This window comes from Ceratosolen solmsi, unplaced genomic scaffold (assembly GCF_000503995.2).
Source record: "Ceratosolen solmsi marchali unplaced genomic scaffold, CerSol_1.0 scaffold6, whole genome shotgun sequence".
Taxonomy (NCBI): domain Eukaryota; kingdom Metazoa; phylum Arthropoda; class Insecta; order Hymenoptera; family Agaonidae; genus Ceratosolen; species Ceratosolen solmsi.
In genome coordinates, this window is record NW_011948414.1 from 3,732,976 (window position 1) to 3,760,722 (window position 27,747).

Consider the following 27,747-nt stretch of genomic DNA (forward strand, 5'->3'; position numbering starts at 1 on the left):
TGGCTAAACTCGGCGAAAAAGTACATTGAATAATGAAAATTAGAAATTGCTTTTTTAATTTTTAGAGCGACATTAAACCAACTGCTTCTGCTGATTGTGTCAGCTGAAACGTAAACGTAAGCGAAAAATAATAATTAAAGCAAAAAGAGAGAAATTGCGGATGAGGCGCGGTTGCCTGGAAAATTACGCTTCCTCGCCGGTTACACTCGCCTCACAAAAGTTACACAAACATTTTGCATCGTCAGATGCTTTACAACGGAGTTAATTGACGATACGAATACAGCGTCGGGAAAACAAAAGGAGATAGCGGCGTTCGCGGCCCCGATAGGGGTGAGAAAAAAGAAATTATTTGTAACAGCTTGCATCGCCGTGCGAGCGAAATGCTTCCCTCTTTCATACAATCCAATCCAGATGTTAATGTTTTAATTTGTTGGTGTGGTGGTGGTGATGGTGATGGGATGTGGAACTGGAAGAGGATCAAGGAAGAGAAATGAAAAAATTACTACCCACATTTTTTTTCTTCTTTATATCACGCTTGGAAATTACGATTGGCATATTTTTCGATTGGTTTGACTGTGGATATTATTTAATATTTATTATCTTTAATATTGATTTATATTGGTAAACATGTTAAGATTTAAACAATATTCAAACAATATTAATGACACAGCGCGTTAAAATAATTTTATATAATTAAATTAGAAGAAAAAAACCAACTGCCCTGCCCAAAGGTAACGTGGCTCTTGTCACTCTAGAAATAAACATCTGTGCAAGTGAGAAGATCCCTTTCAGCATAACGTGATCGTGATAGAGACTTTGAGTGAGAGAAAACATGCTCGGTAAAGATTCAAAATGGCAGATAAACAGCCAATGGGTTTTGCGACACTCGATTACATCCTCAAAGCATGGAGGGTTGTATATTTGTTCTGATTTCGCGTCTTTATTATATTCGACCCAAGTTCATACCTTAAGATTCCGACCCCTGGACAAATTTATCGCAGTGACCGTTTCTTTATCATTTTTTTTTTCTTTTTTCTTTTTTTTGATGGAGGACAGCATTTTCGAGCAATATTCTAACGAGGATCGAAAGTTTTTTCTAATCTTCATAGTGAGTGTCGGGGCTTACAGGTTTTCTGCACTATCGATATGTACTTTTTTTATTGGCAGAGTTCCATTAAGACATCGGATCACCGAATTATGAATCTTTTTATAAAATCGAGTTTTGAAATTGATTTCCACCATTAATATTTCTTATTATTAGTGGGAACAACTTGATTAAACAATTTTCTCTGGGATTAAATGTACTTTTATATTAAGTGCATTCGCCGAACTTAATTTATAAGTATTAATAATTTCTCTATAGATATAATTATAGTAAAAATTTAGTTCTCTCTCGTAGTATAGAAAGAAAATCTATGATAACAAAGAAGAATTTTCAATGTCAAATTAATTTAGTCTGTAATATTATTGCACTTGCCATTCTTCGTAGAAATCATCAAAAAAATTTTTTATACACTTTTCTATACATATATATATATATATATATATATATATATATATATATATATATATATATATTTATATTTTTCTATTAAAATTCTAATATATATATATATATATATATATATATATATATACATATTGGTATTTTTCGATTAAAATTCAATCCATAAATCCATTTCTTTTTTTAACCAACATCATACTATTTGCTAAAATTAATGGCAAATATTTTTGCATAAGTGGCTGTACACAGCGATTGATATTTTAATCGATGTGATTGAAATAGAACAATAGATTTTGAAAAATAAAGAACAGTTAACGCGTACGTACTTAAAATACTTTTCACATATTTGATTATGTCACATTATGCCATTATGTTTCTATATTTTGAAGACAAAATATTGAATTAAAATTTCCAAAAGGGCTTATGCAAAGCATCATAAAATTTCATAGGAGCCAACCCATTTTAATCATAAAACTCATTGTACGCAATGCAATTTAATGACATAATCCTTCATTTTAAAGATTCACTCTTCGTTTATAGTACAAATTTATGAGTTTACGGATAATATGTAAATAAATGCTTAAATAAATGTTACTAATTGCATTAATTATTATATAATACATGTGTCAAATGGAGAGAACATATTTTTAGTTATTATGAAATGTAATTAAAATTAAAGGAACGTTATTATGTCATTTTATGTAAGATACTTAAATGAATATTTAATCTCTAGTAATTTCTAAAGGCTATTTTATATAATAAATTTTTAATTATGCCATCAAAATAAGCTTAACTCTGCAAAAGAGATTTAAATATTAATTTTAATAAATAATTGAATTTTTTATTTTTTATTTTTATTTTTTTTTTTTTTTTTGTATTTTTTTACACAATCATTACTATTTAGTGATAGGTGATTTATCGTTAAATCAACATAATATGATAATAATTATATCAAGATTATAAACATTATTGCAATTATACAATGGGAGGCTATCGTTTGTAAATCAACGTAATGTTAGATGGAGGTTTAAAACGCGGCAAAAAATTTTATTTTACAAACTGTCGAGAGCATATGGACGAAAACCTTTGCGACATCATTCGCATTAGTGATTATCTCATCACGTTAGAAAATAAACACTCGAGCCATTCGGCAGTCGTCAATCGATTATATTATTAATATTTAATAACGTATGTGATCGACATTAATCGATTGGATCAATAGGAAGTTATTGGATAATGTTGGGATGCTGGTAATTTCGTTGTTCTGTATGTTTCAGATCTTGGCCTCCCAGAGCCGACGCGTCGTTATTTCAAAGTGACTGCCGGAGTCGCCTATAATTTTGTAATTATGGGAATTAATCGAAAGAACACGAAAGAGATGGGAATGGCAGATGGGAAAGAGGGGACAGCCACGAGTATTTGTTACATCAGCTCGTTGTGCGCTTTCAGTCGCGAGAGAAATGCGACGCATCACGCAATTTCACAATTTCACAATTTCACGGCGCATCCTTATTCGCTGGGCTTGGGAATTGTGCATCCGAGGGCAAACAAATCTTCTTGTCCACTTTACTGCTTTGGAGGAAGTAAGACAAGGATAAGAGGACTCTAATCGACAATTTCATTACTACCTTCGGCTAGCACTATGCATCTATCTTGTAATTCTATTATTAAACATTCTTATGTCATTTCGCAGATAATCAAAATTTTTTATCTTCTGCAGACTGTGAGAGATTTTTACGAAAATTTTCATTATTTAATTGAACTATTAGAAATGTCAAGACAAAGTCAAAATTTGTTCTATTTATTCACTTTTATATATTTAAGTCGAGTGTGTTATCATTTTCTTTCTTTCATCTTTTCTTTACATTTAAATAAAAAAAAAAATTGTCAATCGTGGAACATATATAATAATTTATAAAATTTATAAATTTTTATAAATATAAATTTGACGCTGTTTAATAGTATCGGAGATAGACAATATAAGAAACTTACATAATGAAATTCAATTAATAAAATATAAGTATTTCGTAGATAATGTATGTCATAAGCTGACATTTTATATATAATTGAATTATAAGCGTCATCATGTATAAATATACTTATTAATACATAAGTATAAAATAATAATTGCAAAGAAGCAATTAAAAAAAAAAAAAAAAAACAAAAAAAAAATAAAGGAACGTTATTTTTATGTAACGTACGCGTCTTTTATTGATAAAACTGACAAAGCTATCGACCTGATCAAATCTTCCAATGACTTGACAAATCCTACGCTCAGCCGAATAATTTAACGAAACGGAGGCAAATTCATAAAGTCGAGCCTGCGCCCGAACAAATAAAATATTCGACTGATATTCATGGCGCAGTAGTCTCACTCACACCTCCACATTTTATATCCAAATTTCATGCATTCCTCGAGCTTTTCATGTCCATACTCCTTCTTTCCAGCCGCTACTTTTTCCTAACCCCACAGTCTGAATTATGTAGCCTACGTTACGTCGGCTCGACACGAAAGTCCCTCATCGTCTATTCTGTTTCTCGTCACGGGCTGATACGAATCTCCTCGCGGTCCGAGGCCGCCGAGGGCAACCGGACATTGTCCCTTTCGCTCAAGGGAAAATCGCGCGACTCACTTTTCATCTCTTCATTGAAATTGCGTTTATTTAGCCGCGATTCTAGTTTGTCAGATAATGAGCGCCCAGCCTCCCAATATTGTCCTCCTCCTCCTCCCAACAAAATCCCGTTTTTAAAATTTAAAATAAAAATTGGTCTTTATGCTTATAAAAAATCAGAGCCTTTTTGGACTGCGACAATCGTAGTCGAGAGTCGACATTCAGAGATAATAGGAACTTGTATTAGATATTAAATAATTAACCGTAATTAAAATGATTAGAAATAAAATAAAAGCACAAATATTTAATTCTTCTAGCTAGTATTAAAGTAAAATTATACATTATTAATTATATAATTAATAAAATTATTGTAATTATCGAGGATAAATGTTCTTATAAATTATTATATGGTACGTACATAGAATTAACCAATCTCCACTTTAAAAATCATTATACATTCGTAATATTAATTTTTCTTAGTATTAAATTTTATTTTTACAAAAAATATATATAATACAAACATACGTATACGCATGCATACAAAAATACGTAGAAAATAAAAATGCGAGTGAAAATGTCGATCAATTTCACTTTTTTTTTTTTCCAGCAACTTTCCAGGATTTATTATATAAATGTATAAATTATTAAAGAACAACTCTATAAAATTCATGTCTTAAGTACAATTTACATGACAATGATTATATTATGATAATAATTGCATTATATAAGTAATAAATGATAGAGGATTAGATAAATAATATAAATGAATGAACAATATAATTTTAATCATAAAAAATGTGTATTTACAAGGCGAGCTTACGTAAGCGCGCAACTCCAATTTCTCTAACGCATGTTTAATAAAACGAGATATTGGCAAATTATTCCGAGAGTGCGGAAGATGCCAGCCAAGATGACAGCCGTCTGAGTAGTTGTCCTCTTCTTTTCTAATACAAGACGCTCGTCGTTTGCCCGAGGGCCCGGACTACTTGAGAATCATCATCAGTCAGAGATGTGAAATCCTTTCATCCGGGTACTGCCCATTACTAGCTGAGTGCAATATTTGAAAGCAATTGGCGGTAAATGATTGATTAAGCTTTTATTAAGAATTAAGAATTAAGTTTTTCGAAGTGCCTGACTTTGTTATTAGTCGTTTAATTTTCCTATTAACTTATAATAAATACCATCATTCACATTCACATGGATCTTACAACTAAATATGTAAATATAATCCTTTATGAGAATCAACATTATAGAAACTATTTTATTTTATAGATCGATTCGTACGTTTTCCTTAAAGTATATATTAAAACTATTATTTCTAGCATATTAGCACTGTGCTTATTATATTTTAACATGTCCATTCTCCATATACGATGAACATTGATAATTATTTCATTAGCTCACGGGGAAGCCCGATTCTTTTATAATTATGAAATTCGCATGGTGATGGGAGTTTGCAAGTACGCAAGTTAAGAATCAATGAACAATTGGATTGCAAGGATTCTCAGTCTACCCTTTTTCATGCGCATGTCGCAATTTTTGGCATAAGAAGTAAATGTTTGACGATGCGCGCAATCGTAAAGTATAAAAGTATAAAAGAGTAAAATGTGCGTGTACGATCGCAGACATTTTAAATTTGTGGAAGAACTGGCAGGTGGTAAATACGAAATGAAAAGTAACCGACATTAGAGCACGTTTTCGCAAATGGAGAATTTCAATCAAATATTGCACGTTATTTTTGAGATTTCTTAATATTCGTAATTTTTAAGTAGAAAATAGTCGCGCGGTTCCTCGAATTATTTTACAAAATAGCAAAATCTAAATTATTGCTACAATTTTGATAAATTTGATAAATTGTTAATTTTGTAACGGAATAAGTATCGTTATAAATTTATTATTGGATTTAATAAGCCAAGTAGTTTTAGTTTTAATCTTAGCGAGTCGGGCCTTTAATAATAATCTACTTATTCTAATAGTATAGGCGATAAAATCGTTATTCATGTCAGAATTAATTTTATGACGATTTCAATTCAATTGATCAAGACTGAATTTAAATTATGTCATAATATTAACTAAAACATAAATAACTTAATCCGCTTTTAAATATGTAATGACTTAGTGTTGAATTTGCCGTCAGATCACTAGAATGCAAAATTTTGCAAATAATAATCAATATAATACGATTTATATTTTAAATGTCTTGCCATAATACAAATCTTGCACAATAGACAAAATCTATTTGAATATTGCAATTATGTTCATCCATAGGATTAATATTTATATTAATATGCATTAATATGCATACAAAGGAATATTAAAAACAAGTTGTTCGTAACGGTTGAGATAATAATAATGTATTGTAATAATAACGTAATGTTGAAATTAAATAAAATATGCACATAGATATCGAGTCAAGACGCTAAAATTATTTATCAAGATAATTAGCGAGACAATAGCAGTCAGTTGATATTAGAGAAATTAGACAATAAGAAATAACATATTCATTTGAAAAGTCGAGGCATCTCAAAATATAAAATATAGAGCAACTATAGAGCTATTTTTTGTTTTTGTTTTTTCTTTCTTTTTTTGTTTTTGTCCAATAAAATACAAATAAAAGAATATTACTGATTTATATGCACTAAATAAAGTGTACTCTCGTGGCAATGCAGAAATTGTCGAGTCGTTCAGAAAACAACGCTAATAAAATCTGCATATCGCGTTCTAAATTTTACAACGAAATGCTGAGATTCTAGTGTTACAAAAAATATAATATAAACTTTTTTCCGGCATGCAAGTAAGTATTGTTAACTATAAATTATTCTTTAGAGTATTAGAAAATTTATTAGTTCTGCATCTTGTTGCGCTGCCTTTAAGTTGAAATTTATGGTACTTCGTTTGAATTTGTAATTCAAGAATTTCAATTAAACAAAGCAAAACTACAAATAAAAAATTGATAATTATTATTCCAATGCTTATTTGTATTTTACAAATATTTAATTTTAAACAACTTTTTCATAGGAAATTACAGATATTTGACTAAATTAGCAAAATATAAAATATCAATGCTTTATTATTTTACATTAAATGCGCGCATAGAGAAAATTTAATATTTCATATACAACAAAATGATCGGCTTATTTTTTGTCACAATGCACAAAAAAAAAAAAAAAAAAATAAATAAAAAATAAAAAAACAAAAAAAAACAATGGTATAAATATAGTGAGATAAAGGGGTGGAGGGCATGCAATAGCTTTATTTATCGTGATTTAATTTTCAATAAAGTTTTCAATAATAATACTTCAAAAGCCAATGTATTAACATAAAATAAGGCACAATTAACAAAGACTTTTTATCTCTTAATTAAAACTTTAACTTTATGGAAAACTTAATTTTCTTATCTCGTTAAAATGCAAGCAAATTTTTATAATAATAAAAATCATTAAATAATGTGTATAAAGTCGCAATATCTAAAGCAAATAAAAGGCGCTATTAATTTTAAGAAGAAATAATTTTCTCTTCACGCAACGATGGGCTGCGGATAAATTTCATAAACTGCACAGAATATTATGATAGTAGTAACGATAACGAATCACCAGAACTCAAAACATTGTATTTTTAAGCAACAAGAAAATTTGATACAGGAAATAGCTTAAATTATACAGTTTTACAATGTTATGTATTACACATATAGATTAAACAATAAAATATTTCAACAATAGATTGTCGGCTACATTTTTACGCTCATAAAGCTAAAATGTTATTTTTCTTTTTAGATAAATAAAGAAAAATATTGATTTAATCAAAAAAAAATCAAAAAAAAAAAAAAGAAAAAAAAAATGTTATTCTACAACATGCAATTCAATATAGAAACGGTTGTATGATAAGGGCACCATAGATAGATCTTTCAATTCATTTGAAAAAAAAATAAAATCGACTATTTTTTATAATAATAAAAATGTACTAACATTTTTGTGTCTTGTGGAAATTACATTCACACGTATACTATCATATCTATACATGAAAAACGTAATAATTGAGGAATATTTTATTTTCAAACATTTTCATCACATGTAACTAATTGATGAAAATTCAGGTTAATTATTAATGTATGTATGTATTATTGTATTTTACAAAAAAATTTATCGAACGCTTTTATTCTTGTATATTCATAAATTCTTTTAAACATTTATATTTTCAATGGAGAAGCGATGTATATCGTCGCGGCATTAAAAATTGTTTTAACACTAGTATTTACCGATAATATTAGGGTAAAAAAAAAAAAAAAAGAAAAAAGAAAAAAAAAAGGGAAAATTATACAAAATTATATATATATATAGTGAGTGTACGTATTAAACAAAACGTTAGATTTTTTTTCGAAAATTTTAATTCTTTTTTTATAACCCTAATAAATACGTGAAAATTACATTTGACATATAACATAAAAAGCTGCCGCTAAATGCTAAAATTAAAAAAACATTATCTTTTACAATTATGAATCCGATTGCACACATAAATACTCTATATTGCAGTTTGAGAATAATTAATATATAATAATGTCTAAGTATTAATATATAATAAAACAATAATGCACAAAATAATAGGCATCATCCTCTTATGTGATTATTCATGTCATAAATGATAATTTTTACAAAAATAGTATCATTTATCTTGCTTAATTATAAATGGAGTATAAAAATACATTGTTTTGTAGAAATTAAGCATATTCATTAATTATCATATTTAATTTAATATTGTTTCATAATTATAAACATTTTCAAAATAATTGTTATACACGAATGAATATATAATGATTGTAAATTCTCCAAATCAATTATTTAAAATAATAATTTTTATTTTTTATTTTTATTAAACTTTTTTTTTCGTATATATATATATATATATATGTGTGTGTGTGTGCGTGTGTGTGTGTGTGCATGTATAATTTTCGCATAGAATATTTTTATAGATTATTGGTTACATAATTGTAACACTAATTCATATTAAATTATGAAATGAATATTAGATTGCACATATAATAAAAGAAACTATATTCAATTAGCATCATTAATTATAATTTTACTTTTAAAACTTCTTAGATTAATTTGGTAATTCAGCTAGATATTCTCAATTTAAATCTACATAAATTAAAATTTTACCATAGAAAATTTTAAAGTAAAAGATCCAAATAATTGTGAAAATGTTACGATCAATCTGTTACTTTACAAAATTATTCCCCATTCATTTACGATTTATTGAATTTTAATTTCAAATCTTATATCTAGAGTTTAAGAGAAACGATAATATTAATATGTATATATATATATATATATAATACAGTAATTGGAGATAACATTTAAACATATTTCGATCCTTATGTGATAAAATTCAGCTCTCCTTTTTGTCTAACACAGATTGCGCAATAAAGTTTATCTGCTTTAGCTTTTGTGGTTACGGGCCTTATCAAAGCCATAAATAGAATAACGAAAACTACTTTAAAACGTACTTCTCGTCTGAAAAGGAAAGCCACTGAAAACTTCAAGTGATTTCGCACTTTAATACAAAGCCTATTGCCAGCATATTGCGCGGGGTGGGTGGGTGGGGGGTGGGGGCATTCGATATTAACCGGCAAACGGATATAAAGTGAGTGCTCGCGAATCCCATCACACAAACGCACATAATGTCGATGCTCGCGATAGTGTTACAGACGAGGGGAAAAATTTTCCGCGTATGCGAATTGTAGATGCATCTGGTCTTTTTTCACGCTGCTCCACGAACTTTCTCCGATACGAAGCAAATCGTAAAACAAGTTAGCCTCGTATTATTGCAGCACGCCAACAGTATGCCAACGCGCTCGGAATATAAATTATATTTCGCTCGATCTTCCCCCGGAACTTCCCCCGCCGTTCGTTTACGCCGCCTCGTTTCGTTTCCGTGCTTTTACTTCTCGCCCGTCCCTAGTTCCAGTTGCCTCATCCGCGTTTGTCTGTATGCGTGTGCACACGCGCTATTGAAACTACGGCGGAGTGGCGGAGAGGAGGCGGGATCCGATATTCCACGAAGCCTGGGTTATGATACATCGAGTGGGGTGTGGGGTGTGGGGGCAGAAAAGTAAACACACCAAGGGATGGAGCGAATGATAAAATAAAGCAAACAGCAGCCCCTGTGTGCGAATATATCTGATGCGATTTTTTTTTTTGCTTCTTTTTCGTACGTCGGATATTGTAAATAAATGTTCGGGAGCGCTACTGCGAATAATAAAAAATGAAATTTGTCAAAATTTTCATGCTTGCGCATATATTTCAGCTACAACTAATGTCCACTCATTGCCTAACTACCGCTCACTTGCAAACATATTCCTTGTTTTTCTTCCCCCCCCCCCTTTCCACCATTTAAATACGGAATATCTGGATCAGGTATGATGTTCTCATCACTTATGAATCCACAATCACAAAAGTTCTGATTAATTCCCCTATGTAACTATATTTGCCGGAAATACCAATATTTATGAAATTTCGCGCCTTTTCTTCGCTCATTTCATTGCATAAATAATAAAAGTGTTTTATAAATAGTAAGTTAAATAAATAAATTAACTCAATTGTTTATCGATATATAAATTAAAAATAGCCTTTATAAATGCTTAAAGGGCGTGGAAATAGGATCGATATCGATAAAAATCAATCGATACAATTTATAGCGTTTGAAATTGTTCTTAGTTGCTTAGTTCAAAACTTTAACTACTCCCACGAATAATTTAATGTATTATTTACCCTAAAATAATGTCTAAGCAAAAGTATCATCATTGCAACTTGTTTCTACAATGAAGCACACGCACTCTCAACCATTTAATATTTAATTTCGAATTTTTTCCACTCAACGGAGAAATCACAAAATTACTTTTCCAAACTAAACTTCTCGCGGGCCTGTACTTCTAAATCAAAAAACGTCTCGCTCGAGGGATGAATTCGCGAACGATAAATTCGAAACGTTTCAAAGTTTCCTCGTTAATTTCCTTCTCGAGTTACGAGAAATCACGCAAGGTGAAACGAGAACCAGAGAGTAAAGTAAATAAATGCTGAATGCAGATTCGTGGTTAATGAAAATGTCTCGCTATCTCGAAAATGTTAGGAAAATGTGCTTCTAAAATTTTAATCCGGTGAACTTCTGGAGCTGGGGGTGAGGGAAAGCTCGATGGCGAGTGCATTGGGATGGAAAAAGCCAATACGCACGTGTGGGTTTGAAACGAGAAACATATATATATATATATATATATATATATATATATATATATATATAGAGAGAGAGAGAGAGAGAGAGACATATGACGCTTATGAATTTTTTATCTAGTGTACGAAATGTTCAAATCTGCTTACGATATATCCGTCTTACTTGCTCGAAGCTTTAGTTTTTGTGAAGTATCGAATCTCAACTTGAAAATAGTCACTTTTACTATCAGTTACTACATTTTAAGAGATTAGTTTTAACGGATATATTCAAGACTAATGGAAACGCCTTGAAAAAGCTAAATATGCACATGAAATAGTTGCATGGGATTAATTCAACTGAAAACAAGCAACTATTATTTTATTTATATATATATATATATATATATATATATGCGTGTTTCAATAAATGCATTTAATTAGTCAGATTTATTTGACGTTTATTTTTTTTTTTTGTTTTTTTTTTTTTTTGTTAAAACAAGCATGGGACAATTTAATTTCATTCGGGCGCTCGAACATTAAATAAATGTAGAAATTTTTACAACGAAATCCTTAAAAGGTACATTATGATTCTACTGAAATATATCAAATAATTTAATCGCATTCTTATTATAATGAAATTACACTATAAGATGTAATTAAAATTTTTATTTAAAAAACCTATTAAAGCCGCACGGCGATCTCCCATTCTTCTCCATCGCTTAATCTTAATTTGCACATACCTGGAACATAAAAACATTACAAGCATAGTTAGTATTAGTATTTGAGGATTAATTAATGTCATATCTTTGTGTGCATGCGCGCGCGCGCGTGTGTATTTATGTGTATAAGTGACGAAACGCATGTCGGAGTGACAGGAATGAAACAAAGTGTTAACGGTTAGAAGCTAACTAGATGCCAATAAAAAAGATCGGTCAATGCAATTTAAAACATCCTGCTTATGCAGTAATTCAATAGCTCATTATCTCAGGAGTGTGAATGCATTTGCACAAGCATATATAGCTGGTTAAGTTGTCTTTTGTTGCAACGAGCGGAAGAAAACAGTCCCACGTGATGTAAAGTTGAGAATTGCGTCGAGCGCGAAGAAAAAAAGAATCGCTGGGACCAGCAGTGAAATAATAGCGAAAAAGAATATCGAGCGCGTTGGCGGTTCAATAAAAAAAAAAAAAAAAAAGGTACGGTTAACAAATACCGTAATGCACTTTTGCAATTTCCAACGCCAGCATATGCTTAGTTTGCTCTGTCGTTATTTTCCTTTCCGCCTTCATTTGTCGAATTAGCCAAACCGGAAGTTTGGACACTTGACCAATCTCTGTCCTCTCCTTGCGCTCCGTCAACGCGGTCGTTTTATTAATTCCCTTGAAGTCTTGCTCGAGCTTCAATTAATAATAACTCCAGAAGGATGTAAGAAACTTTTAAACCATTGGCCACACCGTACTTCAGCCCTTTCATGATATTCTAGGAATCCGATGAGCAACCACAAAGTTTGAGTGGAAAATTTTTGTCGAATATAATGATCGTTTAAGCTTTGAGAGTCAAGGGAGTAGAAATTGGATCAAACAATCGTTGATTCAGCACTTGACATAAATGTTTAATTCAGTTTAAGTTTAATCAATATTATGTTGCCTTTTGGCTTTCAAAACAAATGCATATCATAAGGCGCTAGTGCTGCCAATCCGTTCTGAATTAATGATAAATATGAGATTGCGCGTAGATTTAATGGGGACAAACATTACAATGTATATGAATTTTCTTCTTATCAAGTTTCGATTATGTCAAGTTTTATCAAGTTTCGATGCTAGTAGAATTTGTTTTTTTTTTTTTTTTTTTTTTTTTTTTTTTTTTTAGCCACATTGTATAATACTGAATTGTATTATAAGAATTTGAAAGGATTGTAGTTGACGTGACTTAATAGAGAACATTTTGTAACATGTTCTAAGAAATTAAATAATTACTGCATTTCAAAAAATAGAAATTATTAAAAATTCATATTCAATTAGAATTTTAACGTACTTGTTAATACAACTTGCGAGTAACAATTGATATTGCAATTGGATAAGAATCATGGGTAACAAGCAACTTATCAGTAAACACTTACCGATCTCCACATTAATGTAATATTCCCAACTTTATTAAAAATTCGTACAAAATTTAATGAAATTTTATTATTATAATTGAATGACGAATTATCGCATATTCTTAATATTATATTTAAAATTATTCTATATTTTTTTAATGCTAGATCAATCAGGTTTATAGTGGTATTATATATATATATATATATATATATATATATATATATATATAAATGCAGTGCTATTATTATTATAATATAGATCGTCCCTGTCGAGAATTTTTCGATTAAAGTAGTTTACCGACACTTTCCAAGAGCTTTTTATCATTATTTTTATCTTACCGATGCTTTTGTCACTAGTACAAACCCCTCAAGCACTCGGGCTTAAGTTAAGTAGTGTTCGACTCGAATAGTACTTGAATGGCTGACTTCCGTTTTTGTGTAACTTGGCCCGATCGTTTAGCCGTTAGTTCATAACGAACGAAGCGAAATAGCATGGCATAGCCTTAGCGTTTAAGCCAAGGAAATTTCAGAGAAACACCGCACTCGAATAAAATATATATCGAAATTTGACATTTGAGGGATTAATTTTACATATTGGAATTTGCCTCGCTATATTTAGGCACAGTTCTTTTGCATTAATGCTAAAATTCAAGTTCCAACAAGTTTCAACGTCGTCTCGAATCATTGTACCATTGTACCATTTACATCATCTAATTATAATATATATTTTGGATTTTAAGGACGATTGTAGTTGAATTAAAATTGAATAGTTAATATAGGTGATCCGATGAAACATAATGTTTTACCATAGATATATTATAAATCTTTAAGATCGTATTATTTTAGTGTTCGTTCGGTTACTTCAGTTACCAGCCGATGAACATTAGATTCTAGTTCTCTGCTTACACCTTGCACCTTATATACGTTTATAATTGTTCAAAATTCAATAGAATCGCTTAAAGTATGTTCCTAATATGTGCAATAGTTTGTAAAAAGATGTAGAGAAAATGTACAACGAGATTTAAGGTGAATTTATTATAAAATTTTAAAAGTGTAAAAGTATAGAATAAATAATATAGAACCAATAATCAATTAGCGACTAAAAGGTTTCAATTACGCATACGTGACAGTTAAAAAAAAAAAAAAAAAAAAAAAAAAAAAAAAAAAAAAAAAAAAAAACCATATTGAGTACCAAATTTGTTCATTTCGTTCATTATAATTCAACTTTAAACGGCTCTGACAAATTGGTAAAAATAATAATAAAAACAATATACATATACTAATACAGAAATCTTTCGATAATAAAATCAGGCGACTCGCTCAATGACGGAAATGTCCAGATAAAATGAGTACGATACGATGTTTATGAGCGAATGCAGAGCTTCGCCGATGAAAGTGTAATTCAGAACGAAAGGAAGTACCAACGTTAGAATGCCAAAGATTATAGAGCCAAGTTACTTGTTAGTCGCGTAGCAATAAAATGTCTTTTATCTTCAAATGTGAGTGTAAAATCCGCAGACGATGGAAGGCGCAAGCTCGTGTTATCCGGTAAATCTCACAACCCCCCGTCCCGCCCCCACCCCTCTCCAACAATTTAATAATAATATTTTGCATTTCCATTCGTCTTCGGAACATGTAGATTCCCCCATTCGGCCTTACTCTACTTCTCTCGTAAACATAAGCCTCTCTCACTATTCTGTATAATCTGCGGAATTCCGTCCACTCTGTATTCTCGCATATTTACATAACCTAAACACTGGTCGCCCCTCATCCCATTCAGCTCGTGCTTTCGCTCTCTATCTCACCGGCTACCTACTTTCTTTCTCTCAAGGCATTTGCCTAGTTGAGTGCCAAGCGACGCAAAAGTTAAAGCTTCGCGACGCAAAAGTTAAAGCTTCGCGACTGTCGGTCGGGGCTTCACTCGCCGAATCAACGACCCACCCAACACCTACGGGATGGAGCGACTCCTGGACTTCCAAGATGACGTTCCCATGGATAAGCGAACGGAAAGCGAATGCGCGTAGGCTTCTGTTAAAGTGTCCGAGAGTTGCCGCCCCTTCGTGTATGTAGAGAAAATTTTTATCGCCCATTGGGACAGCCGATGGCTACTTTGGAAACTGTAGCTCGAAATTTGTGGGGCGACTTTGCGTTGCGAGGCCGTTTGTCGTTTTGAGTCCTGATCGATCAAATCGAGATCAATGGCCACACATACGACAAGCAACGCCAAATTTTATACAGAACTCTGTATTATATTAGATTCAAATGGCGAGATTCTCTCGGCTCCTTTATACAACGATCGATCATTATGTATTAAGGGGGAGCGCTCTTTGATATTCGAGGTTAGAATTATGGGATTTAAAATAAGAATGAGTACGTTTTCAAAAGTATAATTGACCTATTTTAATATTTTTATGATAATTTGCGATCAAAGTCAAGTGATAAGTGAAGGTAGAGCTGAGGGATTGTTATGTACTCGGTAAATATTCTAGGAGACGCGAAAATGTTCTCGACGTGGATAATAAGAGTAATAAGATTGGTAATTAAGGATATTTTGTTGAGACGGAATCGTGTCGAGGAGCGGAAATTTTATGAATAAATCATTGAAAATAGCCGCCTCGCTTTCTCGAGTCAAACCTCGAATTATGCTGTGGCAAGTGCGGCAAAATAGTCTCTATAGATTATTATTACACGGGATCGCAAATTTTACTATCTTTCTGAAATTCAAATAGCTGCGTTCGCACGTGAAACTGTAAAGGGTATAAATCTACCACGGATAATTTGAATTAATCTGACGTCCCTAGGAATCGAATCGAGAGGAAAACTCTGCCTCTGCTTGTAGATTGATATTTATTCTTCTTATTGCAACGAGCAGACACTCTACATTTGTAAATAAAAGACAAAGAAAGAAAGAAAGAAAAAAAGAAAATAAAAGCTGTTCAATCAAACGAAATGTCTTGATTAATTTGTTCAAATGAAATTAACGGATAATATTATTATAACGATACGTATGCGCATTATATTTTGGTAGCGTGATTATGTAATAAATTATTGGAATGAGCTCCGAATTTATCGTCGCAGAATAATGGATCGAATAAGAGTTAAGGGAACGTCGAATACGATAACAAAATCATTACATATTTGCTTTACATAAAGCATAAGTCTTGCGAGCGAGTGCGTAATTGCGCATTGCACACTTACACAAGCATATATCAGCTTCGTTAAAGGACATTTTTACGGTTGTTAATTAATAATTTGATTAATAATAATTGAACATAATTGAACCACGAGAATCACGGAATTACATAATTACATAATTCTTTCACATGTATTTATCAGTATCACTTTTTAAATATTAATGGATACTCTGGTATTCTATTAATTCCCGTCGACTAATTTTTAAGATCGCAAATTATGAAATTTATACGAATTAATTAATTACTTTCAGTTAAATATCTTTTCAAATTTATGTGGAATGTTTCAAAGTAATTACATATGGTTTTCTCATACAATTAACGTTTTAAATATTTTTGGGATCAAATTTTGTTAATGCCCGTAAAATTCCAAGAATTTGATCAACCATTCAATTAATATTACATTTTATTTTTCGATAAAAATTCATTAGATAATTGATAAATTATTATTCATAATTCTAGTGTACATTTGAACGGCCTCGGTATATGATTCTGAGTTTAGTATGTTCAAGGGAGGATTTAAAATTCTTGATAATTTTCTTCTTTAACAATTATGTTTAAAATATATATCGTTATAATACTTTTATGCATCTTATGGTACAATTAAATAGATTTTGAAAGTTGATATATTTATCAAAAAGGCAAATAAATACATGAAAGAAACAATATTTCATTTTATTGATTTATTTCGTTATTTTATTATTTATTTATTTTATATATTATTTATTCGCAAAATAATTAAAAACATTTTCAAATATTGAGATAATAAAGAAAGGCAACGTCCATTTTCATTATTACATTAAGTAATCAGTGTCACTAAGAAATATTCATTATAAACATTAATGGAGTAAGTGTGTTGGAGAATGCGAGACCCTTTTTATAAGGCAATAAAACATCTGGCAAGTAACATCGTAAAATTTTTATTTAGATTTAAAAACTTTCTTGCTCGCAATTATTTAGCACTAGTGTTATAAAACATCTGGAAAAAACAATACAATAAACACGGGAAAAACCCATAGTTAGACATTTGTACTTTTGTTCAGTTCGGTCATTACTTCAAGCATTACTGCAAGCGGACCTTCCATCACTCTTCCCGCTGTCAACAAGTTGTAATGCTGTCGCCAGATGCGTCAGCGACGCCCCCCCCCACCGCCACCGCCACCGCCACCGCCACCGCCGCCCTTTCCGCTGCCGACAAGGCTGCTTTACTTACTGTCGCATGTGGCAGCAGCAACGAGAGGTCTTCTTGCCATGAAGACCAAGAGACGACTAGGCCCTTAATTAACTATGAAGCCACAAGAGGCGCTGCCCTCGCTCTGTAAGGGAGGAGTCTCTGATTGGACGAAAAATAAGGGAAGGGGTTCAAGTCAAATTCATGGTCAGCAAATGTATTTAAGGGGCGCATTTTTCAATATTCATCACTCTTGATATTACTCTCTTTATATAACTGTTAATATACCTCTCGAGATAATTCTCGATACAGTATACTCTTAATATAGTTCATACTCGGTTAAGTGTCTAGTGAAAGTCCATTAAAGCTGTTACGGGAACAGTAGTTACAAGTTCTGGAGGAACATACATACATACATACATCGTATGTCTATTAACGTAGCTCAAGAAACCGTCGTTACATGTTCAAAGGGAGCGCCGACAATCCGCATATCAGATTCCGGAGACGAGTCAACGATTAGCTTCGTAAGTAGTATTATTACTACAATAATTACATATATTTGAGATTCAGAGTATTACATCGACAAGCAACTAAGGGCGAGGAAGCTCCTCCTAGAACGACAGTGCGGAATAAATCCCAGTACGCGTCGTCAAGTTCGCGCCCGCAAAAAGGGCGTCCCTTTCGGCAACCCTCACCTTAGTTCAAGCCATCGGAAGCTTATGAAATTAAGCAACAAACAGCGCGAGTGTCGACGAATCATGTTTCGCGTCACTCTGCCGTAACATTCAGTCGTTACGCTGCATTCATAACCTCAACCACACTCGTGCTCTTTCAAACAGCGCTAGTGTCGACGAACGAAACTTCGCGCCATTCGACATTCATTATCAACAATCAAGCTGCATAGATTAATATACGATTGCCTCCGCAAACACATTAATTCAACCCAAGAGTTAGTTCTACAATTAATAATAGTAATACTAGTCAAATAGTATCCTAATAATATATTGGATTCTATAATATATAATGTCCACTAGTCAACCTTGTCATTAATAAATAACAGAATAAAGAGCATATACTTCGGCCATAATTTTTATTGTATTAATATAATATCCCTTCCACTCGTGACCTTTCATTGCTACCACACAACACCCGTGGTCTCTGAGTTGTCAACGGCATCAAATTGTATCCGTCGAACCGGCCTTGATAAAACAAGTCGGAGCGACGAGTTGCACTTTGTACATTTTTTGGTCCTTCGAGCCGGATGGCCAGAGAAACGGGCCCATCAGGCAGTAATCTTCCGAGCCTAACAAAGTGGAAGTTAATAAAGTATAATCAGTATCAATACAAGAAGACTGTTATATATAAGGAAGAATTTATAATTACAAAAATATTAAAGGAATACTTGTGAATTCTTCAAGACACGTAAGCACTCGTGAACCCTGGTTTATTTTCTAACTCTATATTATTTCAGGAAATGTTGCAACAAGACAAAGGTCAACCTATTGAAGCCAGTGTTAAAGTTCTTATCACCCAAGAGAAAGAATCTTGTATAACTCGCAGCATGAAGGAGAAGAAACTGGCAGATCTTAACGCCAAAATCAAGGCTCAACGCTTTCGAATAGAGTCAATGAGGCGATTAAAGGAACAAATTCCTTCACCATCGTCCAATACAACTGTATCTGAAGCAGTGGGTCTAAAAGGAATGTTAGACGATCTACACAGAACTTTTACACAAGAACAACTCTTGATAGAATCAACATGGTCAACTACACTGGATTCGCACGAATGTTTTACAACTAATATCCAACGAGATCAATTCAATCAATATGTGGATCTAATGTGTGCTTCAAGGTGAATCACTTAATAGCTAGCTAAGCTAAAGGAAGCAAGAGAATCGTCACAATGCGAAAAATCACATTATGAAAGGTCAGCTGGAATTAGGCCTGACATAGATATGCAGTGCCTCCCCGATATTTACATCCAAAAATTCTCAGGCGACTATTCAGAATGGCCTATGTTTCGAGAACTATTTGTCTTCACAGTTATTGATAACGACAGATATAGCGAGCTTCAAAAACTCCACTACCTAAGAAAAACACTGACAGGTGAGGCTGCCAAGGCCATATCGAGTAATCGATTAAATAGCAATGCATTACAACTGTCATGGCAAACCTTGCAAGAAAAGTATTAAGACCCTCGTCGTCTAATACAATCTCAAATAAATAAGTTCACTGCCATCCGGCCACCACTAAATGATAATGCAGAAGACATAGAAAATTCTCGCTGTTTTGGCAATGATTTGTTAAAAAAATGCGACAGCTCCAACTGGAGTCAGATCCATGGGACTGTCTGATGGTGCACAGAACCGTTCAGACATTTTCTAAATATACAAGAGATTTATGGGAAAACTCTATAAGTTATACAAACAAGTATCCCACCTTTGAGCAGCTCAACACATTCTTAAAGGCCAGAGTAACGAGCATTACAATACAGCAGACCATCACCTCCTGTTAATCAGTCAAGGAAGAAAAAACCCATCAAGAAAAACAGGGTAAGAGCTTATCAGTCTACCATTCGGACTGAAAAACCTGACACCACCAAGATCTCAGCACGAACCACGATATGTAGTCATTGTCAAGGTGAGCACTTATTGATGTTGTGAAAAAAATTCATCGAGTTATCACTTACAGAAAGAAAGGCCTTCGTTAACAAAAAGAACTTATGTCTCAACTGCCTACATAATCATTCACGGTCTCATTGCTATGGCGGCAACAAGTGCAAAAGGTATACACAACGACAGCACACTTTACTACTACACAAGGACATCAACCCACAGCCCAATAGCTCACCATCTGATCCAGTCAACGCTACTACTAACGCCACGACTTAACGAGAAGGTGCAGCCATCAATCCATTAATACCATCAAGGTTACCCACCTTATTGGCCACTGTTATGGCCATTTATATTAGCTCACCGTCAGCTACGATAGGAGAACGTCTCCTGATTGATAATTGCTCAGATGTTACGTTTGCCACGGAAGTTCTGGCGAGGAAACTCAATTTACCATGACATAGGTCTGTCGTTACCATTCATGGAATTGGAGGACTAATCGCAACTCAGGCCATTCACTCTTCAATCACTTCATTCGAATTCGTCAGTTACAGTGTTTGCCCATATACTCCAATCATAGACAACGATCCTTCCATCATTTAAAACATCGAAACAAGCATGGCTACATCTAAAAAATCTGAAATATGCAGACCCCGACTATCTTACACCCAGACCCGAAGATATAGTCATTGGAGCAGATGCATATGGACAAGTCATCATGCCCAACATAATCAAGGCAGCACCGTCCATGCCAATAGCACAATTGTCCATATTTGGATGGTTGGTACTTGATCCAGTCAATGACACTAAAGGTATGGGTACAGTATCATTCGACACTTTAGTCATCGAAGTGAAGGATATATTGCAAGAATTACTACTGACAAGATTTTGGGCGCAAGAAGAGGTTCCGAGGAGCATCGAACATCTCCTTAACCCTGATGAACAATGGTGCGAGGTTCATTTCATTGAAATTCACTCGCGAGAATCATTAGGGACGTACATCGTTCAACTTCCAATGAAGAAGCCAATCGAACTCCTCGGTCACTCTTACAACACAGCACATCGATGCCTACAAAGACGTTTCGAAATGAACGAAGCTTATCGCCAATCCTACCATGAATTCATGAAGACGTACATCGACCTTAAAAACATGGTCAGAGCATCCCCCAGTATCCGACAACAAACCTCATTATAACCTGCCTCATCATGGAGTATTATTAATGCCAGACAGCTCCATCACCAAATTGCGTGTGGTATTCAACGTCTCAAGTCCAACGACGTCCGGATATTCCATCAACGACTTGATGCATACGGGAGCCAAATTAAATCCTGAAATTTCAGATGTGTCGATCTGGATTCGCAAACATATCGATATCTGTTCTCCACAGATATAACATAAACGTATAGGCAGATCAAGATCCACGAGGAGATGATTGGGGATCTACAGAGAATCTTATGGATAGACGAACAAAACAACATAGTGCCATACTGCTTGACTACAGTCACGTATGGTACACGAGCCGCCCCATTCTTAGCAGTAAGAACGCTGCTACAATTAGTAGAGGACGAAGGAGAAAAATATCCTCTTGCGTTACCTTTCATCACTCATGGAAGATATGTCGACGATATCTTTGGAGGCGCTGACGACGCGCCACAAGACCTTGCTGAAACCTCGCTACAACTTCAAAACCTCTGTAAGGCGGGCGGTTTCCCGTTAGCAAAATGGCATTCGACGCACAAGGACGTCCTCACTTTCACACGGGCAGAACCCAGTCAGGAGCCAGAAACTTATCATATTCGATTCATTTTGTACAAAGTGGCTTTACGTTAATTCTATAAAAATTCATATTTAATGCTACTAACAAACTCTCAATTTAGAACAAGGATTTTGAAATCAAAACAAAAATATTAAATTGTATTTATGCCTGTACGAATACGTTATGCTACATTGTTGCGAAAGAGACGACGATCGAGAAGAGAGAGAGAGAGAGAGAGAGAGAGAGAGAGAGAGAGAGTTATGGATCATTAATTCGCATTGGTAGAATAGAATGTTAGCACAGGTGCGTCGAAACACACACACACACACACACACACACACACACACACACACAAAAAAATATTTACAAGTATTTTGTAAGCAAGTAATTGAAAACCTATTAAGTATTATCTTGATTACGCGCACATTAACGTCAATTTGTACTATCTAATTAATAGTTACATTAATTCTTATAATTCTTGTAATTGGCGTTCAATTGACTCGACATACACTCGATCTAAATAATTATTATCAGCAATAATAATTAAATTATATAATTTTTAATCATTGCTCTATATAATCATTGTTAGAATTTATTATTCAGCCGCTCTTTATGAAAAATATATACAGACGTTCAGTTTCGAAATACATATTCCTTCAACGAATGACCCTCGCCATTACAAAATACGGATCCCGATATACTCGGCTGAATCCATCATCGTATTACACAAAATTAAAGTATGAGTTGATAAGCTGCGGTTTGACGATTACCGCAAATGCAGGGCGGCCGTAGTTCATTGAACTTGGGCTCTTCTTATCTAACCGCCGTACTCTATAGTCTGAGATCCGATAGTCTAAGTGGTCGGACGGGGTTTAAGCCCACACTGACCGAACTATCGCTTTGAAGCTGCAACTCTCCGCATTTTCACGAGTTCAATGGTCGGCGACGGAGTCAGATTATTGAATTCACTTACGAATAGAGATTGCAACATATAATAAGCCATTAAACCTCCACGGATTTCCTTGAAATATAAAGCATTTTGAAATAATTGAAAGGGAATCGAAAGTAATCATAGACTATGAAATTAGATTTAAAAATCGAGACCACTGACGACGAATGCGGTGCTATTATCCTTACGTAAAGCAAATAAAGATTTGCTCGAGGAACTTCAATTGCATTAAAGCTTAAAAGGACGTTGGTTCACGAAGCTATAAAGCCGGACGGATGACTTACGAAAACGTATCCCATAAAGAAATAACCGACAATGTGTCTTGGACGAATTCATATTTGGCGAAAAATCATTCAGCCGATATTTTGAAGTGATAAGCCTTTTCATTAAGCTTTTCTATTCAATAAAGAAGATTTGGTTAAGATAAAAAAAACAACAACAACAACAACAACAACAACAAATCTAAGTATTATTATTTTCATGGTTATTGAGAAAATTAATTGAATAATTTACAAAATAGTTATTTTTATTAAGATTATAAAGAAAAATTGTTTTCAACCGTACAATAGTAATTTTGTGCCATTTCAGTGTTCTAAATGTTTATAAAAATTCAAAAGAACATTAATATCAATAGAAAACAGTAAACATACCGTCGGCTATGCAAAAATACTGCATTATTTCTTATATAATCAGATTACCCGTAGGATTAAGAAAAGAAAAGAAAAAATTGGAGAGTTGAATGAAATTGTTTGCGGCTTTAAACGTAATAAACTACGTTTCATTGCGATATGATATCATAAATTCTGTCAACACATACCTTGTACATATTTAAGATGTGTCGATACTCGTTAAATGTGTTGACGAGGAACTTTCCATTATCAAGGACGTGTATACACCTAAATGTTTTTGTTAAAGATTTTGTAAAAGAGGCAAGTGTCTTATGAGAATGAACGAGAAAGAAAATAAAACTCGAGGAGTTTCAAGACTTTTGAATTTTTTCTTTCTGCACATTTGGGAATTTGCTTAAATCATTCGCTTAATTAAAAGTATGTTAAAACGAAAATAATAACAGCACGATCTATTACAATGGACCTTTTTTTTTTTAATCGTAATCTTATGTCGAACACTTACAATACAAAAATATTGTTTTACAATTCTGTTTAATGAGACTGATCGAGTGGCTTAAAGTTGACAAAATAATTGGGTAAATTCCATATCAAAGCTGACATATTTAATTAAAAGCTAAAATTTCATTAGAAACTACTGCACCAAATAGTTGTAACGATCGAGAAGTTTCCAACTAATTCTCGATTCAGTCTAGGAGTTCCGTAGCTTTTTCACGATTATCGCGTATCGCGCATGATCGCCTTTCATAAATTTGTTCTCTCTCAGCTTCATTTTTTACGAGCAATTTCTCTTAAACTATAACTTAAGAATATCGAAAAATTCACGTGATGTTTTGGTGAAAGGATTTTTTTATATCCCTACCAATCGTGTTTCGATGTAAATGAAATTTTGATACAATGAAAACAATTAATTTGTATATATAATATCAATTTCTATGCGCCCTATTTATTATTGAGTATTCAAAGAATATTTTCCTTATTTTTTAGAAAATTTTTTTAATTGTTTCACAAATTTTCATTTTGTTTGTTTTATGTTTTTTGACGTACGACGGTGCGTTTTTTATTGAATAATATGACAAAAGTACAAAAAAAAAGTTTATAATTTTTCATTTACACGATTATATGTATAATACGATTTTTAAATAATATTCGAACAATTTTACGAGGACGGAAACGGATCAACTTGAATGGTAGTTTTTGAAAATGTATATCACTCGCAACGCAATGCAGATGACCGAATTCATTCATAATACGGATTAATTAATTCATAATATACATTAATTCATCATAATTCATTCGGACGTACACTCTGCATATATATATATATATATTTATATACATATATATAGGAATGCATTCGTTTCAGATTGAAAAAATGTAGTTTTCGTGATGTGATATGGTATGTTGCCAGTATTTAACTGCTTTATCGCTTCGTTCACTCCAATCATGATTTAATTTTCATTTATATATATATATATATTTTTTTTTTTTTTTAAATAAAGGTTTAGTTTTATGCCTATTTAATTATAATTTGGATGATCCTAATATATATATATATATATATAAATACAGATTTTCAGAGAACATAGAATGGACTGATGGTTCGATTTAATCTTGAATTATAGAATACAATCAAGTTACGCATTACGTCGTTGAAAGCCAATGATATAATATATTTTTGATAGCCTTATTCGTATTGTTTAATCTATAATGAAGGCTCATTACGTGGGCATTTCTATATGCGCAATTCTTGTTATAAATACAGGAATAAAAAGCATTAATATATGCAAGTTTATTGTGCATAGGTTTATTTAGTAAGAAATGATATTGTAAATATTGCAATAAAATTTTATATTGCACCAAATAATTACCAAATAAACATTATTTATTTTATTTATTTAAAATATTCGTCGTTCGTACATACATGACTATTGTTATAAATATTCAGCCCAAATTCTCATTGAAATTTAAAAATACTTTTTGCCCTTTTATTATTACTAATAATTTATTCGTACCAGTTCGTTTAATTATCATGTTAAAAAAAATATATATATATATTCCCATAATGATCAATGCAACATACAGACTTATAAAACAGTCGAAATAAACAATTTCACGATTCTGCGATGTAAAAGTAAGCGTGAAACTGATACATTTATATCGCTTACATAAAAAAGGACGGGAATACGAAGTTTCCCCGAGGAGTTTGACGATGAAAAAAGGGGCCAGAAATCACGACGGCCAGTCTACCGAATTCCACGATTTCCAACATTCACGAAACGAGCAAGACATCGCACATCGGTCGCGTAAGCTCGGCCCCGCCTCCACACTTTTTATCCCTCGTGCTTCGTGTCAACACCGAAAAACTCGGCGCCTGATGCTTCGTGTCCGATAAGTCGCAAACGTGTTTCCTCCCGCTCTCGCAACATGGGCACGTGCTCCTATGGTGTTATTAAGCTTATCAGCGAACTCGATCGGCTCTACTTCCGCTTCCCGGCCCTCTATCTGCGTAGGGGGAATCAAATACATTACCCCGTTCCCCGCGAGGGTCGGCTGCAATTCTATAAGCTTTTTTTTTTTCAATTTAATGACATCGGCGTCGCGCACGAGTACTGAAAACACTCGACATTTAGCTTTAATAATGACGGATTTCATTCGTATTCGATTATTGTAAATTGCTTTGCCTTCGTTTTTTTTTTTTTTTTTTTTTTTTTTTTTTTTTTTTTAGATAAACTTTTGGAGCTTCAATGCTTAACAATAATGAAGAATTAGAACTGTAAATAGTCTATCAATATATATATATATATATATATATATATATTGGCACATATTTATGAGCTAATGAACGATTATTTATTAATGTAGATACATCTGATTAATATGCTAATGAAGAATTAAGCCGATATATTGAACAACAAAAAATTTGTTTAACGTTCTTAATGTTTCATTCAAGTTTCATTCAAGGCAGTGTACTAATTATTTGAAGGAAAACGTTCTCAATCGGTTGACGTAAATGCGGCTGAATCCCTTCACGTAAATTCAAATGATTATTTTATGTAATCAATCCCCTTAACCTACATCGAACGGACAGTTTTCATTGTACTCGCGCGACACAACCGCATTAAACTTTTTCAACAAACGCACGCAATCTTTCGAAAGACTCGTGTTTCAAAAAGAAAAAGCAAAAAACTGCCTCACCATTCATCTACGCAATTGAAACACAAATAGAGCTCTCGTAAGTGCTAAGCAATAACAATTTAGCTAGAGACGGTGAGAAAAAGAACGAGAAGAATAGCGCGAGGGGGAAGAGTCTTAAGCATTTAAGGTTATGGTATTCAAGGTAGGAGCCCAGTCGACTAAAACGCGGACTCGTGCTACTTGGGACTCGGGGGACGAGTAGTAAAACTCTAGGGCTTCCGCAAGCGCTACAAAAAATACGCAATTTTTTTTTTTCACCTGGTAATTTCAGCAGTTCATTGTTGCGCTTCATTTATAATCTAGTAACGCTGACAAATTACCAGACCAGTTGTCCTAAATGCGACTATTTCGCCTGTAGCGACGGCGCGTTTTTCGTCGGGACGGTATGTTTCACGGAGCCGCTGATGCATTTGTTGCGCCCAAGTCACTTTAAATGCCAGGACAATTGGTCTGCCCCCTTCCCACTCAGCAATTACTCGCTCGCTCGTTATCTATCTATCTATCTATCTATCTATCTATCTATCTATCTATCTCTCTCTCTCTCTCTCTACCCATTTTATTTCTGTTGTAATGAAATGTCACGTTAAAGACAAAAGAAAATTTATATATATATATATATATATATATATATATATATCCAAACCGATTAGAAATAAATTGTTATTCATTACAATAGTTTTATAAAATATGTAAAACTTGTTGATATAAAAAACTGTATCATATAAATACCATAATAAAGAATAACATTTTAATGTATAATTATTTCTATATGATGCACAAAAAAAATTTTTCAACATTTTGTTCCGTACGAACAAAAACTTTATAATTATC